The sequence below is a fragment of the Myodes glareolus genome, chromosome 7 (assembly GCF_982192425.1).
Source record: "Myodes glareolus chromosome 7, mMyoGla1.1, whole genome shotgun sequence".
NCBI lineage: Eukaryota > Metazoa > Chordata > Mammalia > Rodentia > Cricetidae > Myodes > Myodes glareolus.
In genome coordinates, this window is record NC_142032.1 from 87,806,771 (window position 1) to 87,825,604 (window position 18,834).

The 18,834-nt window shown below is 39.4% G+C and overlaps 1 protein-coding gene across 1 annotated transcript in view; it reads right to left on the reverse strand.

Annotated features, from left to right (window-relative positions):
• LOC125417195 (natural cytotoxicity triggering receptor 3 ligand 1-like) overlaps window positions 1-18,834 on the reverse strand; it is a 46,130-nt gene that overhangs the window by 25,235 nt on the left and 2,061 nt on the right. The window contains exon 2 of the mRNA XM_087908537.1: window positions 4,187-4,225. The gene's annotated coding sequence lies outside the window, so the exon portion shown is untranslated. The remainder of the gene's footprint in view (window positions 1-4,186; window positions 4,226-18,834) is intronic.

Below are 18,834 nucleotides of genomic sequence, written 5' to 3' on the forward strand. Positions count from 1 at the left end.
TTGAGAACCGCTGTGGGATAATGCTATTGTACCCTGTAAAGATTTGTCACTCATATTGATTTAATAAAATACTGATTGGTCAGTAGTCAGGCAGGAACTATAGGTGGGGAAACAAGACTAGGAGAATTTTGGGAAGAGGAAAGCCAGTCACAAGCAAGATGCAGAGGAAACTAGATGAGAATGCCTTGTTGAGAAAAGGTACCAAGCCACATAGCTAAGCATTGACAAGAATTATGGGTTAATTTAACTTGTAAGAACTAGTTAATAATAAGCCTGAGCTATTAGTCCAAACAGTTATAATTAATGTAAGTTTCTGTGTGCTTCTTTAGGACTGAATGGTGCAGGACCACAGGGACAGAAATTTTCATCTACATTTGGCACCCAGTGTTTGGGGTATGAATTCACACACACACACACACACACACACACACACACACACACACATTTGCCTGAGGCTTTTTAGCTACTAGCACAGGCTAGAGCTGCACATGGGAATCCCACCAGCGATGCACGTGGGGTTCCAGCCCCACCTGCCCAGGCTTTCTTCGCTTTTTTCCCAAAGGTTGGGGAAAAGTTGAGGATCTTCCTGTTGTAACCTCTTTGAAAGAGTCTCCAGCTGCCACCCAAACTCCAGAAGCATCTGAGCTCCACACTGGATGGTTCTTCCTTCAGGAAACCCCCTGCCACACATGCTTTTTCCAAACAATCCACTATGTGTTTGTCAGACAACTCTATCTGTTTGTCTATTTATCTATTTATCTATCTATCTATCTATCTATCTATCTATCTACCTATCTCTTTCTCTCCACCATGGATGACTGGTTTTCCCTGAACCCCCTTCTCAGGCTACTGCCCAATGATTGGCAACTACATGTACATAAAACATAAGAGAGTTTGGGAAGAGATTCTAGACACACACACACCCAAAAAAAACAGATTCAAGCACAGTTTCTTGGTAACCATCTTTACTCAAGTAGACTCTGTTTGCTGGCAGAAAGCAGAGGCACAGCTCCTTTAAGAAAGGCCTCCTGATTCAGTGTTAGAAGCAAAAACTGCATGGCAGCTCTTTTAAGAGGCCCTGCCACCAAACACTTAATAGGTGATTATAAGCAGCTGGTGGCATGCTTCTTGGTGGTGGCATGAACCAAACCTAGAAACTGCAGAGTTGTGGCAATAAGCATGGCTCCTGCCAGTACCTCTGCCATGAAACTAGACTCTCAGAAAGCCAAGGAATAGGGCAGAGACAGTCACCAAAGCTGTGGCTTTAATCCTTTCCTCACTGCTTAGCAGATTAAAGACTCATGTACTCAGAAAACGATAGATATATACAGTAAAGACAGATACAGATTGAAAAACGCTTCTAAATAGTTTACAGTGTGATTTAAAATATACATAGGCTTGGGAGAGAATAGAAAAAAGATAAAGTCCAAAAAAAGAAAGAAAGTAGCTGGGCATTGGTGGTGTATGACTTTAATCCTAGCATTTGAAAGGCAGAAGCAGGTGAATCTCTGCGAGTTCAAGGCTAGCCTGTCTATAGAGTGAGATCCAGGATAGCCAAAGATACACAGAGAAACCCTATCTCAAAATACCAAAAATTAAAAATAAAAATAAAAGAAATAGAGTTTTTTTTAAAAAAAATAGAGATAGGAAATACACAGATAATCTGGATACTGTATGTTATTGTGTTGTCTTTGAATTGTTTGACTGCTGAGGAAGGAGCAACAGCTGCTAAAAAACATTTGATTATAAGTGTTGCTGGATTAATCCAACCTATATATTTTTAATATGCTTTGAGTTCAAAGTTTAAGTCAAAAGATATGTTACTTTGGAGAAGAGGTTCTAATGTGGGATTCCTCTATGTATGATGTGAATATGTTTTATTACCATTGGTTAATAAAGAAGCTATTTTTGCCTATGGCTGGGCAGAATAGAACAAGGCAGGAATTCCAAGCAGATGGAGGAGAAAAGAAGACGGAGTCAGGGAGACGCCATACAGCCACTGACAGAGAAAGACACCAACTGCCAACCCCAGAATCTTACCAGTAAACCATGAGACACACGGTAAAATACAAAATAATAGAAATGGGTTAATTTAAGATGTAAGAGTTAGTTAATAAGAAGCCTAAGCTATTGGTCAAGCATTGTAATTAATATAGTTTCTGTGTGGTTATTTGGGGTCTGGGTAGCTAGGAAACAAATGAGCAACCTCTACCTAGAAAATAGCATGCCAATGTAGGCTGACTACATCCACATAAAACCTAAGAGAGCTAGAAAAATAATTCTAGACATAAAAGAAAAAAGTTTAGCACAGCTTCTTGGTAGCCACATTTCTTTCAGATGGGCTCTGTATGCTGGCAGCAAGCAGGGGCTCTGTGGCTCCTTTAAGAGAGGTCTTCCTGACTCAGCATTGGCAGCAAAGGCTGCATGACTTCTTTAGGGTAGGGTTTTCTGGTTCATACTAGTTGTAAGAACAACTCTAGCTCTTTCATGAGGCCAGCACTTAAATGAAGTCTATGAGCAGCATGTTGAAAACTGCTTAATGGTTACATAGACCAGCTGTGACTCTGGAGCTGGGGCAGTGTGCATGGCTTTCACCATGTTGGACTGGGTGGAGTCAGCAGGCAGGGCCATGGAGTTGGTCCTAGCCACGTTGAAATGATTACATATATGCACACACTAAAGACAGATTCAGATGAAAAAGACCTCTGAATGGGTCACAGCGTTGGATAAATCTACGTAGGCTTGGGATAGAGAGAGGAAAAAGTATAGGCAGTTATAAAAGAGTACAGACAGTCATATATTAAAAGAGTAAAGAACCAGGCAGTGGTGGTGCATGTCTTTAATCCCAGCACTTGGGAGGCAGAGGCAGGTGGATCTCTGTGAGTTTGAGGCCAGCCTGGTCTACAAGAGCTAGTTCCAGGACAGGCTCCAAAGCTATAGAGAAACCCTGTCTTGAAAAACAAAAACAAAAAAAAGAGTAAAGTTAATAAAATAAATATTAAACTGGAAATATAGGTGGAGCAACAAGACCAGGAGAATTCTGGGAAGAGAAAAGGCAGAGATGCAGTCACCAGCAAGATGCAGAGGAAGTAAGATGAGAATGCCTTATTTAGAAAAGGTATTAAACCACATGACTAAACATAGACAATAATCATGAGTTAATTTAAGTTGTAATAGGTAGTTAATAATAAGTCTGAGCTAATAGGCCAAACAGTTTGTAATTAATATAAGCCTCTGTGTGTTTCTTTGGGACTGAATGACTCCCATACTTGGCAGAACAGAAATTCCTGTTTACAGGGAACCATAACTGCTTCAGGCTAAAGTTGATCAGAACGGACAATAAGGTGAATTGCTACCCAGGCAATAAATGACAATGAATTCCAGCTTGGGGACATGGAAGCCAAGCATCCCTACTCTTTAATCTCTATGTTAACTTCAAGATGAAGATAAGCATGCTTAGAAACCAGTGCTTCTGTACTACCAGAAAAATCTAGTCCTTAGGAAGTCACCCAGACTCTCTTAACAGTACAAGTCCACTCAGCCCTCTTGCTCTATGTTATGTGTGTGTGGTTTACAAACTGCATTCTTTCAACATTGCCCAGTTTGTCATTTTCCGAAAAAAAAAAAAAAAGATAAGGTGTAGGTACCCAGGTCTTTTTCCCTTTTCTTCCTGGCGATTCACAGGACCATTTGACCTCTGGCTCCCTGGAGATTCTGCACTAGCACTGGCTTGAGGGTATAGCTTAGAAAGAACTTGGCTCTCTTTTGTTATGGTAATTCCACCTGTGAGCAAGGTTCCAGCTGCAGGCCCTATACGCCTGCCATGCCTGCCTCCCGCAGCTGATTCTTCCTGAGGTGCCGGGCACCTGTAATCTTCTTCTACTGCTCCTGATGGGAGGGGACCGTGCCCTTTTGCCCCCGTTGTCCACTAATATAAATACCCGATTTGAGTTTAATAAAGTTGCCATTTGCTCTTTGGTGAATGAGCAGGTCTCTTTGTGTCTGTGTGTTTAAACCCTTAGGACAGTCGTCCATTCTCATGGACTCGAGTTCAGGAAAGCACGTCCATTCTCATGGACTCGAGTTCAGGAAAGCACGTGCCTGTTTCGAGATCTGGGTATTCACAGAAAAGTGCGGAGGCTAACAATAAGGAGCTATGAATAAAGCTTGATGGTAGAGTGCTTACCTCACATGGGCAAGGTCCTGGGTTTCAGTCCCAGTAGTGCTGAAAAACAAAGAAAAAGATGATCCCCAGAACCCACATAAAGGTCAGGCATGAGTAGAGACCCACCTATCATCTCAACATACTAGAGATGGACACAGGATCTCTGGGGCACGCTGTCTTGCTAGATTAGCTGAATTGATGAGTTCTGGGATCAGCCAGTGACTCTGCCTCTGCAAATAATGTGGGGAATGACTGAAGAACATACCAACCTCTGCTTCCACGCATGCACCTGTATACATAAATGTACACACCCAAACATATATCACATAAACAAACACATGCAAAAGATGTAAAAGAAGATGACAATAAATATGCATTTTCCTGATTCTAACATAATCTTAAATGAACATAGACCAACATTGATGCAATTGATATCTTCCAACAAGTATTATGCTGGGATATAGGACACATGTAGGTCCTTGTGCTCACAGATAAGCATGAGGGAATCCAGAAGTGTTAACTACACAGCATTGTCTCTTCAAAGTAAGATATATATAACTAGTTTTCTGCTCAGAAGACTAGAAACGGATGTCTTTTATAGTCTAGTGACCTCTGTGGTCTCTATATGACCAGGCCACACTGGTTGCCCTAGACCCTTATCTTGGGCTTGTTTATCTTGAGCCTGTTTCCTCAATTAATCTATAGAACCAATCTTTATGGAAGATATCACTATACTGTTCAAGAATTATGTAATCATGTCTTAAGCTTTGCTGTGCTCATGAAATTAGTTTATTATCACCAGAAAACTTTTTTCCAAATTGTGCTGTGCCTAAGTATGCCAAAAACACACTATTCAAGGTTACTCTTGAAGTTTGAACCACTGCTGGCTGCTGAAGCATGTTGAACTGGACTTTCATCTTGCCTCTGAAGATCAACATTCTTGTAGCCTTGGTATTGGCAGAGACCACTGCATTAGGAGAATTGTAACATCCACACAAGGCGATCTGGGGGTTCTAGGTTCAGTGAGATGACCCATCTCAGAAACAAAGTGGGGAGAAAAAAAGGAAGGTGAAGGCGTAAGTCACAGACAATCCCACACCAGTTTGGAATTATGATTAATAGAATGGTTATTTATTCAAAGGGGAAAAAACTTACGGATTACCGCCGCAGACAGCAGCCCCTCCACGCAAACAGGAAAGGAGTCCAGGAGCCGGAAGTGGAGCCGGAAGCCAAAGAGAGTGTTGTGGGAGTAGCTTACGCTGCCTCAACCAATAGTCGCTGAAATACAAGCCCACAGTGCAGCGGGGAGCGACTTCCGCTCCGTCAGCCAATAGCTGCTGAAATACCAGCCTACTGGGACGTGGTATATTTCTCTTTCAAAAAGAGAAGCAGATTCGGATCAGGCCCTCTTGGTTCCGGCTCTTGGTTCCAGTGCTTGGTCCCGGCTCCTGCTCCCAGCTCCTGCTCCCAGCTCCTGCTCCAGCGACTAGGCTCCCTTCCTGACGGTTTATGATGTATGTAAGTTTTAACCCCCCAAATAAATAACCCCTTAAAACATAACTGGTGTGGGATTGATTCGCTGATAATTGACGCCCAACGTTTGGTTTAAGAACCGCCCCACCCCCCCAACCCCAGCTCGGCCTCCCAGGATACACAGGTCCGGACAGTCTCTGCCAGCTTACTTTGCCCTGTTCAGCACGGATTTTTAAATTTTTCCTTGCAACGTGAGTCAAAGAGCTCACAGCACAAGCTCCCTTTGAAGTTCCAGCAAGCTGTTTGAAACCCCTGCCATCTGCCATAACTGATTAGGAGTGCTGCAAGCAGCTTGACCCTTAATCCCAGCACAGGGACATGGGGCCCAAAGCACTAGGCCTCTTTAGCAACAGCGCAGTGGCTGTGTCACGACCCTCTGCATCGGGTTGAACAGAGCAGCAGGGCCTTGTTTATTGCCTTATTTATTGGCCACTAGAAGCTCTCTGACCTTTTGTGATCTGTGGATTTAACCTCTGGATTTGAGTGTATATATTCTAGAGTTTACTTCCTGAATCAACACCACTGCCATGTGGATTCAGGTGCGCCCCACCTCCTACTGGCAGGCAACGGTGATTACAGGTAAGATTTTTCTTTTCGGTTGAAAATACATACATACATACATACATACAAGTACAATTTCCTTTGATTGAAAATGTCAGAAAATATTACTATCCAAAAGTTCAATGGTTTTTTTAATTGTGCTATGGAGGATATTCTGAAGGATGTCTCAGATATTCCTCTTACTTTGTTATTCCTGGGATCTGTTGCTTTTCTGGTGTTTGGCTATTTTATAAGAAAGATACAGTCCTTACAGACTGAATCTACAATGCTGAGGACAGAGATTAAAACCTTAAGAACAATTCAGACTGATACCAACCTCCTCAAAAAAGAGTTTGGAGATTTCAAGGAAGAAACTAGATCAGAGTTTGGAGATTTCAAGGAGGAGACTAGATCAGAGTTTGGAGTTTTCAAGCAGGAGACTAGATCAGAGTTTGGAGTTCTCAAGGAGGAGACTAGATCTTTGTTTGATATGACTCGGTCGACTGATCAAAATATCAAGAAGGTACAGTCTGATATTGCTTCTTTAGAAGGGAGCTTCACTGCTCTGGAGGAGGGGACAACCAAAATGACTCATAACCTCCAGTCCATGACTGTAAGTGCTGAAACATTAGCTGAGAGGATTATAACCATTGAATGTGAAAATCGGACTTTATCAAAAGGGTATGATAGATTAATTGACAGGATTTCCATACAAGAAGGCACAGTACATGCCATGAGGATTATGTCCAAGGAGGATATCGTATCTCTAACGGACAAGCTCCATGCCTTGGAATTATCAATGAAGGCGATTGTGTCCAAGGAGGAAATAGTGTCTCTGACGGACAAGCTCCATGCCTTAGAATCGTTAATGAAGGCTTTGGAGCATAATACTGGACAGGAGATTCAGGACTTACAGAAGGCAATGGTGAGCAGATTTAATAAGATTGAGGAAATCATAGACTCTGATGAACAGGAGCAAAAGGTAGAAAGGCAACCTTCACCTCAAAAAACTCTCAGTCTACATAGAGTTATACCTGCCTTTCCAGTAATAACATCAGAAAAGATAACTGGCTCCAAAACCCCTAAGGTCATTAAAGAACATACATGGGAGCCTATATGTATGAATGATCTGAAAGAATTTAAACAAGCAATTGTGAATTATGGACTACATTCATCCTTTGTTAGGGAGATGTTAAAATCCTGGGCTCTGAGCAACAGGGCCACCCCTCAAGATTGGAACCAGCTCACATCAGCTGTCCTCGAGAACGGACCTTTATGGCATTTCAAATGCCTATTCAAACAAGAGGCCAGACTTTTACAACAACAAGAATCAGTGAAAGGAATTGAGGTTTCTCTAGATCAAATTCTAGGGGAAGGACCTTACTCTGATCCTCAGGAACAAGCTCTTTATGATGAAAACATTTTATCCATATGTGCTACAGCAGCTCTAAGGGCCTGGGACAGGGTTCAAGACTCAGGTCAGAGAGTAGAATCGTATGTCAGGGTCAAACAGGGTCAGAGAGAACCCTTTAGTGACTTTTTGCAATGACTAACTAAGGCTGTACAAATAGGGATACCTGATCCAGAAGCAAGAAATATAGTAATTGAGTCTTTGGCATATGAGAATGCCAATGTAGAATGCAAAAGGATCCTGGGGCCTTTAAAGCTCAGATCAGCGCCTTTGGATGAATGGGTTTTACATACAATGAATGTTGATACATTTGATTATGGCAATGAAACATGGGTACAAGAAGCAATTTCCAAAGGTAAAAGGAGACATCAGATTACAAAATGCTTTCATTGTGGCAAAATGGGACACATGAAAAGGGACTGCAGACAATGGAATTCCAGGAATAATGCCTCTTCGAGGAATAACAGGAATAGGAGGACTCAGCCTTCAGGTTTATGTAGGAGATGTGGAAAGGGCAGGCATTGGACGAATGAGTGTAGGTCAACAAGAGATAAACAGGGCAACCCGTTGCCATCAGGAAACTCAATAGGGGGCCTCTCAAAGGCCCCCATGGCAAATGTGGTCCAGTCATTTCCGATCACTGCAGAGAACATGCCTCTGCAGGGAAATTAGAATGCCCCATGCCTGCTGTTAAAAGCAATAACAGCCTGAAGGATGAGTTAAATGTGGTGAATGAATCAAGAAATCTAAGAGGACAAAGTAAACGAATATTCTGGCAGACTTCTATAAATGAACAAAGACCACAGCTAAGAGTGTGTGTAAATGGCAAACTTATTACTGGCTTACTAGACACAGGTGCGGATGTAAGTATCATTACTCCAGAGTCTTGGCATCCGCATTGGCCTCTTCAGGAGGTAGATATTCAGTTCTTAGGAATTGGAACCCTATCTCGAGTAAGACAAAGCACAAGATGGGTCAATTGTATAGGTCCAGACGGACATATAGGAAAACTAAGGCCATATGTAGCAAATATTGCAGTGAATTTATGGGGCCGTGACCTATTGCAGCAATGGAATACCCAAATTAACATTCCTGCTGCTTCCAGAGCCTATATTTCTGAGGACAATATTACAAGATATTACAGATGGCGGAAACCAGCCATTAGAGCTATACAAGAACACAACACATTGATGGCCCTTCAGAGGTACCAACAGCCATGCCTCTACAATGGTTGACTGAGAAACCAATATGGACTAAACAGTGGCCTTTAGCTGAGGAAAATTTACAGGCTTTAGAACAGCTGGTACAAGAGCAATTAGATGCTGGACATATAGAAGAATCTACCAGCCCTTGGAACTCTCCTGTATTTGTTGTTAAGAAAAAATCTGGTAAATGGAGAATGGTGGCAGATCTTAGAGCTATCAACAAGGTTATTCAACCTATGGGCCCTCTGCAATCTGGAATTCCTCTGCCCTCCCTGTTACCAAAGGGATGGCCTCTTATAGTTATTGATCTGAAAGATTGTTTCTTCACTATACCATTACAAGAAAAAGATAGAGAAAAGTTTGCCTTCACAGTGCCTACCTATAATAACTCTCAACCTGCAAGGAGATACCAGTGGACTGTCCTCCCACAGGAATGTTGAACTCTCCCACCCTGAGCCAATATTTTGTAAGCCAACCATTGAAATTATACGTAAACAATTTCCTAAGTCCATAATATACCACTATATGAATGATATCCTGATATCTGATCAAAACAAAGATACCTTAGAAAGGCTGTTTGAAGAAGTAAAACTAGTATTACCTAAATGGGGATTGCAAATTGCTCCTGAAAAAATTCAGAGAGGAGATTCTGTTAATTATTTAGGTTTTAAAATAGGCTTACAAAGAATTAAGTCTCAAAAGGCACAAATCAGGAGAGACCGGTTATGAACTCTTAATGAATTTCAAAGATTATTAGGAGACATTTCCAGTCTACGACCAGCTGTTGGGATAACACCTGATCTAATAATTCATTTAAACAAAACCTTAGATGGTGACAAAGATTTGAATAGTCCCAGAGAGTTAACAGCTGAAGCAGAAAAGGAACTGATGATGGTTGAGGAAAAATTACAGGAGGCATATGTAGATAGGGTGGATCCAAATCTTAGTTGCATTCTAGTTATATTGCCTTCCAGAATTTCTCCTACAGGAATTTTAATGCAGAGGGAAGATACTATTTTAGAATGGATCTTTTTACCACACAAACCAAGTAAAAAATTAAAAACTTATGTGGAAAAAGTCTCTGAATTGATTATAAAAGGAAAATTGAGACTTCGTCAATTAGCAGGTATAGACACAGCAGAAATTATCGTGCCTTTCACTGCTGATGAGATAAAAAAGTTGTGGGAAGGCAATGAACCATGGCAAAGAGCTTGTGCTAATTTTTTGGGAGAAATCAATAACAATTACCCAAAAAGCAAGAGACTTAACTTTATAAAGAGAACTTCTTGGATCCTCCCTCGAATTGTCCGTGATGCTCCAATAACCGGAGTCCATACATTTTATACCAATGCTAATAAATCAGGGAAAGCAGGTTACAAATCAGAAGAATTGAGTAAAGTGGAACAAAGTCCTTATGATTCTGTCCAGAATAAATAAATCCCTTATGGTGCTTAGGGATTTTAAAGAACCTCTTAATATAATTACTGACTCACAATATGCAGAAAGAGTTATTTTGCATTTTGAAACTGCTGAATTTATACCTGATGAAACAGAACTGACCTCATTGTTTATCCAGGTACAAGACATGATCAGAAACAGGCTCTGCCCTATGTATATAATGCATATCCGATCCCATACAGGTCTGCCAGGTCCTCTAGCACAAGGTAATGCAGATATTGATGAATTATTGATTGGTAGTGTGCTGGAGGCATCTGAATTTCATAAAAAACATCATGTCAATAGCAAAGGCTTGAAAAAAGAGTTTTCTATTACATGGCAACAAGCTAAGGAGATTGTAAAGAAATGCCCTACTTGCTCTTTTTTTAACCAAACACCATTGCCTGCAGGGACTAATCCAAAGGGTATTAAAAAGAATGAAATTTGGCAGATGGATGTGTTTTACTTTCTAGAATTTGGCAAATTAAAATATGTACATCACACCATTGACACTTATTCAGGCTTTCAGTGGGCAACTGCTTTAAGCTCAGAAAAAGCTGACTCAGTAATCACACATTTATTAGAAGTTATGGCCATTATGGGTATACCTGCACAAATAAAAACAGATAATGGTCCAGCTTATGTATCTAGGAAAATGAAATGATTTTTTGCTTATTATAATATTAAGCATGTTACAGGTATACCATACAATCCTACAGATCAAGCAGTTATAGAAAGATCAAATCGTACTATAAAGGATATGCTAAACAAACAGAAAGGGACGAAAGATACCCCCAGAAATAGATTGCATAATGCTTTATTAACCTTGAATTTTCTTAATGCTAATGAGAAAGGAACAACAGCAGCAGAGAGGCATTGGATAATGGAAAAAACTTCTGAACTAAACCAACCTGTTTATTTCAAAGATGTGCTGACCTCTCAATGGAGGCCAGGAGATGTGCTACGTTGGGGAAGGGGTTTTGCTCTTGTTTCCACAGGAGAAGAAAAATTGTGGATACCATCAAAATTAATAAAAGTTCGATTTGAAGAGGAGAAACCTCTTGGAAAGGAGAAATGACAGCTCATCCACAATGATGATATTCATACAATTGGTAAGAAAAACATATAGAATGGGGGCAGGGTTCTGTTCTTATCTCCACAGGAAAACACTGATTTTTGAAAAGTTCAAGGGACCCTGGATATCTGAATACTGACAGATGGAAAATAATGGCCCAATAAGGACTATCAAGAAAACTGAATAGGTTCTGTAAGTAAAATATACTAAATCATATTTCTAAATTTATAGAGCTGGTTTTAGAGTTGGACTCTGGCTCAGTCCCTCTCTAATTCCAAGCCTGTTGTTAAAAGAAAAACCCAGAGTTTCTGGAGTTTCTGTCTCATGTCAAGAGCCATGATATGGGACAGAAAGGAATATGAGTTTAGAAAACATCTTTACTTTTCTTCATATCTATCATACCTTTCATTAAATATATCTATCATGTCTTTTATTGAATATATGTATGTCTGTATATGTCTATATGATTAATATATGATTTATATATTATTATAATCATATAATATATGATATTAATATATGATTAATATATGATTAATATATATGATTAATGTTTAAGTTTTCCACAATGAACAATGAGTTTTTCCTACAGTGACATTTGAAGTTTCCAGGAAGAAGATGGGGCCCCATAACAACAACTCCACCTGGTTGATATGACATCATGATACTGATAGCGCTACTACAAGACCTGTTTTGGGTAACGGCTGCAAAAGACAATTCCAACGTGGTTAGATGAAATGATGCACATCTTGTACAACATTCTGGCCAGTCCTCCACAAAATACTCAGAGACTATTTGCAATTTTAAAAGACATTGATCTTGAAATTTAACCATCATTTTGCTTTCACAGGATCCCCCAGAAAGAACGTCGCCCCCATGACAGCTGGAAGTAATTCTAGAGAACGACGTCCCCTCTCCCAGTAAAGTTTGTCCTTGGGTTTAGGGACATCATTTAGGGGTTGGTTATAATTAGTATAGGGTTGAGGGTTGGGGGAAGAATTTTATAAGTGCAGGAATCTTTAAAAAAAAAAAGAGGGATAATTGGATTATGGGATAATAGCTTTGTACTTGTGAGTTATTGTTTTTAGACAAACATATTGATATCAATTCTTATATATTGATACAAAGTTAAATTATGTTGACTATTTTATGCATGCATGCTTCTACCTCTGTTTAAAACATTTTTATGTATTGACATATATATATATTGTATTGATATATGTATATTTTACCATATTGCATTGTACACTTCTACCTCTGATTAAGATACTTATATATTGTTTATGTATTGATATATATATATTTATCATATTGCAATGTATACTTGCACATTGTTTATATTTGGAGGTCATATTGTCCCCATTTATTGCACAGTTGTTTACTATTTCAGTCTTTAAGTTAGATAGATATTGAGAATAATATAGATCAATAGTCATCTAAGTTTGTCATTTATAATTAGACTAATCAGGTTCTTTAGATACATAGAGATTATATTCAGTATAGATAGATAATCTTCAACCTCTTCAAAGAGCTGTAGAAAATGGCCTTTAATCTAACTCAGAGTTCTGTGGTAGGGAGACACAATCACTCCTGGCAACACTGATCTATTCCTGAGAGAATGTTGAGCACCAAAGACACTTCACCTGGAGCCTTTCTTCTTGGCAGAACTGGCCTTTGGGTAAAGAAATGCTCATACCTCAACTACTGACAGAGTTACAGAGTATCCGTGAATGGATAAAACAGGACTGTCATATCCTGCCAAGACAGGGTAAGATAGTTTTGAAAAGTTCCTTGCCTTTGAAAATGGTATGTCAGTTACATTAGGCCTTAGCCAAAGTTGGTTGCTTCAACGCTGCAAACGTGATTTTGGGTGTTTGCCCAGGTAGCCAGTTGTCTCTGTGATTTGTTACATGTTCTGGAAGTTTGATTGCACTTCCTAATTACTTAGGTAACATTATTTCCCTTCTCAGATCTTTGATGGGATTGAAGATTATATAAACGTAGTTACTTTCCTTTCATGACGTGGCCAAGTTATTTCTTATACAAGACTTAAGCTAGTTAGGAGAGGATATTTGTATTTATTGTATATAATTGTGTAGGTTTGTACTTACTGTATATAATTTCGTAGTAGGCTTAGAACTCTCTTACTTAAACAAAAGGGGGAGGTGTTGTGGGAGTAACTTCCGCTGCCTCAACCAATAGTCGCTGAAATACAAGCCCACAGTGCAGCGGGGAGCGACTTCCGCTCCGTCAGCCAATAGCTGCTGAAATTCCAGCCCACTGGGGCGTGGTATATTTCTCTTTTAAAAAGAGAAGCAGATCCGGATCAGGCCCTCTTGGTTCCGGTGCTTGGTCCTGGCTCCTGCTCCAGCGACTAGGCTCCCTTCCTGACGGTTTATGGTGTATGTAAGTTTTACCCCCAAAATAAATAACCCCTTAAAACATAACTGGTGTGGGATTGATTCGCTGATAAGAGAGAGTGGAGGACAGCCGCTGCTTTTTTTAAAGAGAGAGAGAGACCACACCCCAATGGTCTGGTAACACAGCGGCGATTGGCTGAAGGAGCGGAAGGAACTCCCACAGCATCTCCCCCTTTTGTTTAAGTAAGAGAGTTCTAAGCCTACTACGAAATTATATACAATAAGTACAAACCTACGAAATTATATACAATAAATACAAATATCCTATTTTAACTAGCTTAAGTCTTCTATAACAAATAAATTGGCCAAGTCATGAAAGGAAAGTAATTACATTTATATAATCTTCAATCCCATCAAAGATCTGAGAAGGGAAGTAATGTTATCTGAGTAATTAGGAAGTGCAATCAAACAACTTCCAGAACATGCAACAAAACGCAGAGACAACTGGCTACCTGGACAAACACCCAAAGTCACGTTTGCAGCGTTGAAGCAACCAACTTTGGCTAAGGCCTAATGTAACTGACATACCATTTTCAAAGGCAAGAAACTTCAAAACTATCTTACCCTGTCTTGGCAGGATATGACAGTCCAGTAGAAGAAGACCCAGTGGAGGGAAGAGCCATTGGAGAGCATCTGAAGGAAGAGATGGGCAGGCGCCAAGGCAAGAATTCCTCCAACAATCTGAAAAACAACATGAAAACACCAGATCCCAGCGATCTTATGACAGAAGGACTTGAACGCCCTATTCCAGAAGAAGTGGAAAACAGTGTCATTATGAAAGCAATAGAGTCTCTTAAACAGGGTATGAATAACTCACTTAAAGAAATAGAAGAGAAATATAACAAAAAGATGGAAGAAATGAGTAAAGAAATGGAAGACAAATATAACAAAAAGTTTGAAGAAATGAGTAAATTCGTAAATGATACCCTGGGAAACCAAGAAAAAACAATCAAACAGGTAATGGAATCAGTTCAAGAATTGAAAACTGAAATGGAGGCAGTGAAGAAAACACAAACCGAGGGCCGGCTGGATATGGAAAATCTAGGTAAATGAACGGAGACTACAGAATCAAGCTTAACCAATAGAATACAAGAGATAGAAGAACGAATCTCAGATTATGAAGACACCATAGAGAAAATAAAAGCCCTGACCAAAGAAAACAGCAAATCCAACAAATTCTCATCACAAAACATTCAGGAAATATGGGACATAATTAAAAAACCAAATCTAAGAATAATAGGAGTAGAAGAAGGAGAAGAATTGCAGATCAAAGGTCCAGAAGATATATTCAACAAAATTATAGAAGAAAACTTTCCCATCCTAAAGAGGGATATTCCTATGAAGGTACAAGAAGCATACAGAACACCGAATAGACTGGATCAGAAAAAAAAATCCCCTCACCATATAATAATCAAAACACAAAGCAGTCAGATTAAAGAAAGGATATTAAGAGCTGCAAAGGAAAAAGGTCAAGTAACCTATAAAGGTAAACCTATCAGACTTACACCAGACTTCTCTATAGAAACCATGAAAGCCAGAAGGTCCTGGATAGAGGTACTGCAGAAATTAAGGGACCATGTATGCAAGCCCAGACTACTTTACCCAGCCAAGCTTTTGTTCACTATCAACGGAGAAAACAAAATATTCCAGGATAAAAACAAATTTAAACAATACGTAACTACTAATCCAGCCTTACAGAGAATACTAGAAGGAAAATTACATCCCAAGGAATCCAACATTGCCAACACTGACTACAATAATTCAGACATCTAGCGACCCTTCACTAGCACAATTCAAAGAAGGAAAACACATACACTCTATTACCCCCCAAAAAAATGACTGGAGTCAACAACCAATGGTCATTAATATCTCTTAATATCAATGGACTCAATTCACCTATAAAGAGGCACAGACTTAGAGATTGGATACGAAAACAGGATCCAACATTCTGCTGTTTACAAGAAACACACCTCAACCACAAAGACAGACACCTACTCAGAGTAAAGGGTTGGGAAAAGGTTTTCCAAGCAAATGGACCTAGGAAACAAGCGGGTGTGGCCATTCTAATATCTAACAAAATCGACTTCAAACTAAAATCAATCAGAAGAAATGGAGATGGACATTTCATACTCATAACAGGAACAACTCATCAGGAAGAAGTCTCAATCCTGAATATCTATGCCCCTAATGTAAAGGCACCCACATATGTAAAAGAAACTCTTCTAGAACTCAAGGCAGTCATCAAACCACACACGCTAATAGTAGGAGACTTCAACACTCCTCTCTCACCAATGGACAGGTCAATCAGACAGAAACCAAACAGAGAATTAAGAGATTTATTGGAGGTATTGAATCAAATGGACTTAACAGACATCTATAGAACACTCCACCCAAATAGGAAAGAATATACCTTCTTCTCTGCAGTTCATGGAACCTTCTCAAAGATTGACCACATACTTGGTAACAAAGCAAACTCCCACAGATACAAAAAAATATTAGTAACCACCTGTGTCTTGTCAGATCACCATGGATTAAAATTAGAATTCAACAACAATGCTACCCCCAGGAAGTCAACAAACGAAATTAAGAAAGAAATTAAAGTCTTCTTGAATTTAATGAAAACAAAGACACAACATACTCAAACCTATGGGACACTATGAAAGCAGTGCTAAGAGGAAAGTTCATAGCAATAGATGCCCAAATAAAGAAAACAGAGAAAGCACACATTGGAGACCTAACAGCACACTTGAAAGCACTAGAAAAAAAAGAAGCTGATTCACCCAGGAGGAGTAGAAGACTGGAAATAATCAAACTGAGGGCTGAAATCAACAAAATAGAAACAGAGAAAACAATCCAAAGAATCAATGAATCAAAAAGCTGGTTCTTGGAGAAAATCAACAAGATTGACAAACCCCTATCCAAACTAATCAAACAGCAGAGAGAGCACATGCAAATTAATAGGATCAGAAATGAAAAAGGGGACATAACCACAGACACAGAGGAAATTCAGAGAATCATTAGATCTTACTACAAAAGTTTATATGCCACAAAGTTGGAAAATGTAAAAGAAATGGACATTTTTTTTAGATAAGTACCATATACCAAAGTTGAACCAAGAACAGGTGAACAATCTAAATAGACCTGTTAGTCGTGAAGAATTAGAAGCTGTTATCAGAAATCTCCCTGCCAAAAAAAGCCCAGGACCAGATTGTTTCAATGCAGAATTCTACCAGAACTTCCAGGAAGAGCTAATTCCTATACTTCTTAATGTATTCCATAATATAGAAACAGAAGAGTCATTGCCAAACTCCTTTTATGAAGCTACAGTTACCTTAATACCAAAACCACATAAAGACACAACCAAGAAAGAGAATTACAGGCCAATCTCACTCATGAACATCGATGCAAAAATTCTCAATAAAATCCTGGCAAACTGAATCCAGGAACACATTAGAAAAATTATCCATTATGATCAAGTAGGCTTCATCCCAGAGATGCAGGGCTGGTTCAACATACGCAAATCTATCAATGTAATACATCATATAAATAAACTGAAAGAAAAAAACCATATGATCATTTCATTGGATGCTGAAAAAGCATTTGACAAAATTCAACACCCATTTATGATAAAGGTGTTGGAGAGACTGGGGATACAAGGATCATACCTAAATATAATAAAAGCAATATACAGCAAGCCGACGGCTAACATCAAATTGAATGGAGAGAAAATCAAAGCCTTTCCACTAAAATCAGGAACACGACAAGGCTGTCCACTCTCTCCATACCTCTTCAATATAGTGCTTGAAGTTCTAGCAATAGCAATAAGACAACATAAGGAGATCAAGGGGATTCGAATTGGAAAAGATGAAATTAAACTTTCGTTATTTGCTGACGATATGATAGTGTACATAAGTGACCCCAAAAACTCTACCAAAGAACTCCTACAGCTGATAAACACCTTTAGTAACGTGGCAGGATACAAGATCAACTCCAAAAACTCAGTGGCCCTCCTATACACAAAGGATAAAGAAGCTGAGAGGGAAATCAGAGAAACATCACCTTTCACGATAGCCACAAATAGCATAAAATATCTTGGGGTTACTCTAACCAAGGAAGTGAAAGACCTATTTGACAAGAACTTTAAGTCTTTGAAGAAAGAAATTGAGGAGGATACCAGAAAATGGAAAGACCTCCCTTGTTCTTGGATTGGGAGGATCAACATAGTAAAAATGGCAATTCTACCAAAAGCAATCTATAGATTCAATGCAATCCCCATCAAAATCCCATCAAACTTCTTCACAGACCTTGAGAAAACAATAATCAAGTTTATATGGCAAAACAAAAAACCCAGGATAGCCAAAACAATCTTATACAATAAAGGAACTTCAGGAGGCATTACCATCCCTGACTTCAAACTCTATTACAGAGCTACAGTATTGAAAACAGCTTGGTATTGGCATAAGAACAGAGAAATCGACCTTTGGAATTGAATAGAAGACCCGGATATTAACCCACAAACCTATGAGCACCTAATTTTTGACAAGGGAGCTAAAGGTATACAATGGAAGAAGGAAAGCATCTTTAACAAATGGTGCTGGCATAACTGGATGTCAACCTGTAGAAGGATGAAAGTAGATCCATACCTATCACCATGCACAAAACTCAGGTCCAAATGGATTAAAGACATCAACATTAGTCCGTCCACTTTGAACCTGATAGAAGAGAAAGTGGGAAGTAGTCTACAAGATATAGGCACAGGAGGCCTCTTCCTAAGTAGGACCCCAGCAGCACAGACAATAAGAGAAACAATGAATAAATGGGATCTACTGAAACTGAGAAGCTTCTGTAAAGCAAAGGACACTGTCAGTAAGACAAAAAGGCTGCCTTCTGACTGGGAGAAGATCTTCACCAACCCCTCATCAGACAAAGGTCTGATCTCCAAAATATACAAAGAACTCAAGAAACTAGGCACTAAAACTCTAATTAACCCAATTAAAAAATGGGGTACTGAACTGAACAGAGAATTCACAACAGATGAACTTCGAATG